Raw genomic sequence first — 6,822 nt, 5'->3', positions numbered from 1 at the left:
AGCTGAAAAAAACCCCCTCTGGGGTCCTTGGGTCCTTCCTGGGTCTGTTGTCGCGCAGGCCGGGAGCTCCCGCGCAGGCCGGGAGCTCACGCGCACGCCGCCGGGTGATCGCAGCAAGCATACATTCTTCAACTATACTTTATCGCTCTGCATACACAAAGTTTCTAAACTTTACTAGCCTTACCAACCTGACAGTTCGAATCTCTGTTTGACTCAAAGGCATCAGCATCTTCCCCTGTCCTCCTAGGCCTGGGACACAGCCCTTCTCACAGTGTCCAATATGTCCCGGGGATTTTCCTCCAAGTCCCGTGCAAGGCATGATTCAGTGCTGTGCTGATCTCATCCGAACAGGCCCATCAGAAGGAAGGTTTTTGACAACAAATAGCACACTGCTTGATGGCAGTAAAATACGGAGGCTTTGGTTTTCTAAAGAATTACAAAATCTACTACATCAGCACGAACAATGACAACTATGTAAGAACTGCTCCTTTCCCAGCAGCCACTGTAACCATGGATGCTCTAAGGGACGCGGCTCAATTCCAAGTGCTTTGAAATGCAAAAAGAACATCTTTGAGTTATTAACGACGGCCATTGCCTGAATTAAGAGGCTGCCAATACTTGACTCAGGTTCTCACTTGTCCTCCTCAGGAGTCCTTCCTTGTGCCCCACAGTCACACCGGATCAGTGACACCCCCTCCCCAAGCAACAGGGAGCTTGAAGCAAAAGGAACAATTAGTAATATTGTTTGCATTTATTTAAAATATTAGTATATTGTTCTTTATGGAGTTCTGCACTACTTTTGAGTTAATAAAATATAGGCTTTTTTTTAGTCTTGCTTGCCTGGATACTCGCGGTCGTTTTGCTTTATTTTTGGCATCCTTTTATTAATTTTTAACCTGAGACAATGGACTCCTCTTGTCACCCTGGGACAGGGCCTTTAGAAGACCCAGACGTCTTACATTTATAGTCACTAAAGCATGAAGCTGGCAAGCGGCCTCTGCCCTTTTATGTCTTTCTGTAGCTCGCTAGGAGAAATGACGAGAGACATTGCTGTACGTTGCAGCCTCGCGCTCCTGGTGTGGGTCCCCGCAAAGGACCTGAGGCCCGATTACATTACCCAGGCTGGAGACTATTCGCTTCGCTGTTTATTTTGTTCTGTGGCTTCTTCTCCTTCCAAAGAGTCGGGCAGTGAGCATTGGAAGCGTTGGGCTCACACATGTAAGGACTGAAATCCCACTAATTTTATCTCGGATGAGTGACTTTAAATGTCTGAGTTTCAATTTTCCTCCCTGTAAAATGTGCATCGTTTCTTTTTTAAAATTAACTTTATTGGTACAGTGAAGGTATACGATATGATGGCACTCATCATTGGGAGTTTGCACCTTTACATAATCCATCTGGGTTCTTATTTTTTCCCCATTCCCCTGCCCTCCCTTCAATCCCTCCACCCCTCCCTATCTACAAAGACTTTGTTTCCATTTTTTCTTTTTCTCCTATTAATTCCATTCCCTTCTTTCTTTTCCCCGACCCTTCCCACGTCCTCTTTCCATTACACCTTTTCTTCCTAATTCACATTGTCTATTAGACCTTTTAGTCCTTATTTACACTTTCAGGCTCTCACACCAGAGAAACTATGCGGTGTTTACTCATATGTGTCATTTCTCATCCCCTTATGTAAATAAGTATCCTGTAAGGATGGTGGATCACTTGCTTAGCCTTAATTATGAACTTAGTAAAGACCATCTCTTTTTCTGTCTTCTGCAACCCACCCCTCACTTGTCCGCTAAACACCGTAGATTTCAGGAACTGAAAAATAGTTTCGAATGCTTCCGTACCTGTCTTCTGTGGCGAATCCAAGTGTGCGTTACATGGGCATCAGTGCTACACTGTCTCCATTCAAGGTTGGCTCATTTGTTTAAAAGTAGGTTAATATTTCAAAAAGAAGGAAATGTATTAATTGGTTATTTACGATGAGGAGGAAAAACCAAGAATAAAAACACTGAATTCTGATCCAAATTCCTGATTTAAATTTTAATGATAATGAATATAGTATCCAAAATTCATATTACTGTTTCTAAACTCTTCACACTTTTAGTTTTTTGAAAAAGAAACAAAAGAGAAAACTTTATTAGTGTATCTATTATAGTTTACTGTAAATATTTGATTTGAAATTAAAAAATAACGTTAGAGAGATTTTATTGCTCTGTGGGTATCAGGCTTATTTTCACTAGACTATGAATATTCTTATGTGGACAGGTAATTTGGTACTGAGTATACAATAAATCTTTTCTAGCAACTGTGCTTCAATTACATAAGTTAGGGGCAAGAGCATTTAACTAAAGCCAATAAATTCAGGTGTTCTTCTACTATTGTTAGACTCTTATGTCCCTATAAAAGTAGCCATGCTTGTTCATGTAGGCTTGTTGTAACCACAGATGTTAATGTGAACGAGCTAACCGTGGATGTTCCAGAAAGAAGATAGTTTTTCATTAAAGAGCTTTAAGATTTCTCATTTAGGTTAGTGTCTCCTCAATAATGACCCAGGGCACAATTTCCTTTTTAGTTGAATGAGTATTTTCTCATCCACTAAGGTCTTAAGATGGGGTTGGATTAAACAATCAAAGATATATCTCCCGCAATTACATTTGTCTCAAGTAATGGTGAGAAGTTACCCTCCCAGTGTCCACAGTGGACAAATGCTTGGGTTTCTAGTCTTTCTCTTCCTCAAGCATGAAAAAGTATCCTGTCCAGGCAGGAAAACACATTGCACTTGGGGAGCTGCTTTTGATAAAGGGGCAGTGGCAGTCATCCTTAAAAAGCTCTCCTGAAAGTAACCCATCTACTAATATCGAATTATGTACCGTTATATGGATTTGCCAGTTTGATTGTCCATTCTCATATTGATGGAGATATACGGGCTTTTTCCTGGAACTATTACAATTAAAATTGAACATTCTAATATAAAAAAAAAATAAAAAGCTCTCCTGAGAAAGGTAAGGATGAAAGGTGGGAGAGGTCGATTGTAGCTGGAAGCCACGATTTGGGGGGACAGAAGGGAGAGCACTGTATTGCTGATAGCCCAGGCCGGGGTGGGGAGTGGCCACGCCTGATGCCTTTTTGTGAAGCACGTGAGACAGACAACCCTGAAGCCACATCAGGAGATTTTGGCTCTATCTAAAATAAAATGTATTTGCCATCATTTATTTTCTGCGTTGCTGGAGCCGTCAAAGAGAATTCTGACTTGATAGAGAAGTTTTCCCATGTATAAAGAAAGTGAAAAAGCCACATATACCCCACATGCTCAAAGTCGTGCTGAGAACAAAGCTTACAACTAGAGAGGATTTTGTTTTTGGATTTGTTTTATTCATTAAGTTTATGGGTACATTTTAGGGACACAGTAGTTACATTCACCGTTGGGAATTTATACCTGTACACTATGTGACTTGGTTCGTATTTTTTCCCCTTTCCCCTGCCCTCCCTTCCACCCCTCCACTCTTCCCTATTTGCAAAGAGTTTGTTTCTGTTTTTTCCACTTCTCATATGATTTTCCTTTCCCTTCTTTCGTTTCTCAATAAGAAGGAAGAAGAATAATAAGAAGGGAGAAGCTCCAGGGAAACAAATAAGAGAGGAATGGTGAGTCAGGAGGGAGGAAGAGAATCTGATACAAATTAAAATGTAAATGTACAAAACGTTACCGATCTCTTCTCCCTCAGACCTTTCATGTCTCCGCGAAGATTTATGAAATATGTTTTTAACCCCCCTGAAGATCAAAACCCCTTGATATTTCACTCTTACTCTGAAATACAGTATGAGTTTTCTATTTTTCTCCCAGCAACATTCTAACAAACTTGATGGTTTCAGCAAAAACAAACCATTCCCTTGTAGTTCTGGAGGTCAGAACACTGAGTGGCCACAGAGAACACCTCTATCTCAAGACTCCTGGATCCTAGTCATGGTCTCCGTCAACAGAAACCGACTGGGAGGCTGTGGGGAAGAATTTGCCACATCCGTTGGGGTTGTTGCCAGTATCTAGGGACTCGCAGATGCAAAGTAAGTCTCTCCAGGGTTTGGCGCTGTGGCTGCAGGGCCTAGATCCTTGCTGGCTTCAGCTGGAGGCCAAGTTTGTCTCTTTTGGGTCTGTCTCACTCTTCCTGTGGGAGCCCAGCCATCTCACAACCACATGACACCTCTCATCCCATTTCTTGGAATCCGCCAGTCTCTCTCTCTCTCTCCACCTGTAGAGTTATCTGCTTCTCAAAGTTCATGCGATTAGCTTGGGCCCACAGAAGGACAGGCTTCCTACATGAAGGTTAGAACTTTCGCTGCAGCTGTTAAGTCCCTTTTGCCACATTCAGAGATTTCGGGAATTACGATGCGAATATCTTTGGGGGGTACTCTTCATTCCAAAAATACTAATCTGGTAATAATTTGTTCCTCACCTATGTTTGACCACTACTGCTTTGAAATTCACACTCTGCATTTTATTTGTTTTTTGTTTTTTGGGGTTTTTTTGGTATCGGGAATTGAACTCGGGTCCTTGCTCTTGCAAGCAGGCCACGAACCACTGAGCTAAATCCCCAGCCCCATATTTGTTGTTGTTTTTTAAACTTCACTCTCTGGAAAACCTAGAAATTTCAACAGTAAGTCATACCAATAGAGTATGGGGAATGGCAGAAATCGTTAGTTTTGAAGATTAATGTGCAGGGCTTTGTTTTCTCGGGTTTTTAGAAATTAGTTTTTATTCTTTTTAACTGTGATATACTTTAGACACAGCTAAACGAACAACTTTAAAGTTGTTGTTCAACAGCTTTTGACAAAGGCACACGTGCTAATGATGCACACCTCAGGCGAGACTGAGGACATTTCCACCGGTCTCCCTCACTCCAGCCAATTCTCGTCCCCGTTCAACTTCCGCTGACTCCATCTGCTCAGACTGGTTCTGCCCAGTTGGAAAATTTATGTAAATGTGATCACAGATACATACGCTTTGTCTTCTTAGCACATCATGGTGATTCCTCTATGTCCTTGGCTATATTAACCGTTTCTTATTTTTTAGTATCACATTAATGCATAGCACGCGGTATTAATGTATATTTTTTCAATTCTTTGTATCACATTGTTTTAACCATTCTAGTTTAGGATATTTCATCATTTTAAGTGTTTGATTATTACAAATTATTTAATTTATATATTTTAATTTTCATCACTGTTAGCCTGGTAGTATTTACAATCATTCATACTTTAAATAATGTGTACTTTATTTATATTTAGAGGTTAACACTTTTAAGATTACTTTCTTGGAATAAAACCGACTGGTAGAACCCTGCTTATACACATGTGAACACTTAACCAGTTACTCAGAAAGATGACAAATAATAAGAAATGTGATTACTCTTATGGGACTACGACAATTGTTATAAAGAAAGTGATAAATCATCAGCTTACAAAATTGGTGACATTGCTGTACAACATGCCAGAGAACAAGCTTCAGTATGTAACATTAACCAAGATAAGTTTTTAAAATCAGTTAATCACCTCTCTGCAATTTTCCTGACTAAATGCTATTGTTAGGACAAGGGCATCCTTGTAAATACCTGATTTTTCAACTACTGCAAGTGTCGTTTATAATAATGAACTCATGTTGTAAATGTCTGTTTCTTTTCTTTTCCCTACTGAGGATTCCCAAGTCCTTTGCAAGAACTCTGATGCCACAGAAGCAAAGAAACAGAGAGCAAAACTTAAGAGAAGTCTTACAGTTCCAAGAAAGTTTCTATGAGCTAGTTATGGTATCTCATATTTCAATAAAAACATGTAAAGCCTTTATATTCTGGAGCGGGGAGAGAAACTTGGATATATTTAGTTCTCTGACAAAGATCACCAGATGTGATAAATAGTGATTGGAACATTAACCTAAAACTACCAGGTAAGGACAATAAACACTGTGCATTTTCCTGCTGAAACTTTTTACTCTCTGATGTTATCACTGTTGCTTAAAAAACATATCTGTCACTATGCCCCCTCTTCCCAGTGACTCATAATGGCAACAGACAAAATGCTATTGAAAAAGAAAGGCTAAAGAGTTATCTTTGAGGTTCAAGTCAATTGACAATTGACAAGTAACTGCTCATTTATTGTATATGTTTTGACAAACAAAATTAGCACAATTTTGTGGCAAGACATGAAGGCTTGTTCAGTGTTAATAATAATTTATGTAGGCATGCCTGAAAAAAATTCTCATTCTTCTATTACGCTGCTGTGAGAAATTTTGTAAAATCTTAGGGAAAGACTAGAATTTCCTGATAACTTTTCCTACATTAATTGGTTAAAAAAAAAATCCAAGAATTCCAAGGCAGCACACAAGAGACCATCACAAAGCCATTGACCCAATAAGTGAATTGTTTCAGGAGCTGATGTTTTCTCACGGGATGTGGGAAAATCAAAAGGGCATTGCTGAGTCCACTGGTGAAAAGAATGGACAAGAGTTATTAATAGTATTCTGTAAGTTTGTGGCATTTCTGTGCCCACGAATCCTGATCACCAATTTCATTGGGTTTTGAAACACCTAGTAGAGGTTTTATGCTCCTGATGTGTCTGGGTGGGTCACGGAGGCATGAGCTTGGGTACAATACGCGGTACAGAGTCAGTCCTTCTCAGGCACTGTCCTGCTTTTCTGCTTTATGGCCACCATAAACTGAGCAGCTCAGCTCTACCATATGCTGCCACCATGACATCGCTGCCTTGGAGTCAGCTGACCATGAACTGAAACAGTGAACAAATTCACTTGCTCCTTCTATAAGATGTGGGTTTTAGGTATTGGGGGTC

At 40.1% G+C, this 6,822-nt stretch overlaps 1 long non-coding RNA gene across 1 annotated transcript; it reads left to right on the top strand.

Annotated features, from left to right (window-relative positions):
- The first annotated feature begins 3,571 nt into the window (after window positions 1-3,571).
- Window positions 3,572-5,831, top strand: LOC104867929. Its single transcript, XR_781893.1, has 3 exons — window positions 3,572-3,633; window positions 3,886-4,050; window positions 5,678-5,831. It is a non-coding gene; the product is annotated as an uncharacterized LOC104867929 (long non-coding RNA).
- The last annotated feature ends 991 nt before the right edge of the window (window positions 5,832-6,822 follow it).

This window comes from Fukomys damarensis, unplaced genomic scaffold (genome assembly GCF_012274545.1).
Source record: "Fukomys damarensis isolate Sample0158 unplaced genomic scaffold, DMR_v1.0_HiC HiC_scaffold_17, whole genome shotgun sequence".
NCBI classification, from domain to species: Eukaryota; Metazoa; Chordata; class Mammalia; order Rodentia; family Bathyergidae; genus Fukomys; species Fukomys damarensis.
Note: the sequence above shows the minus strand (reverse complement) of the source record. Positions and strands in the feature narration are given on the sequence as shown.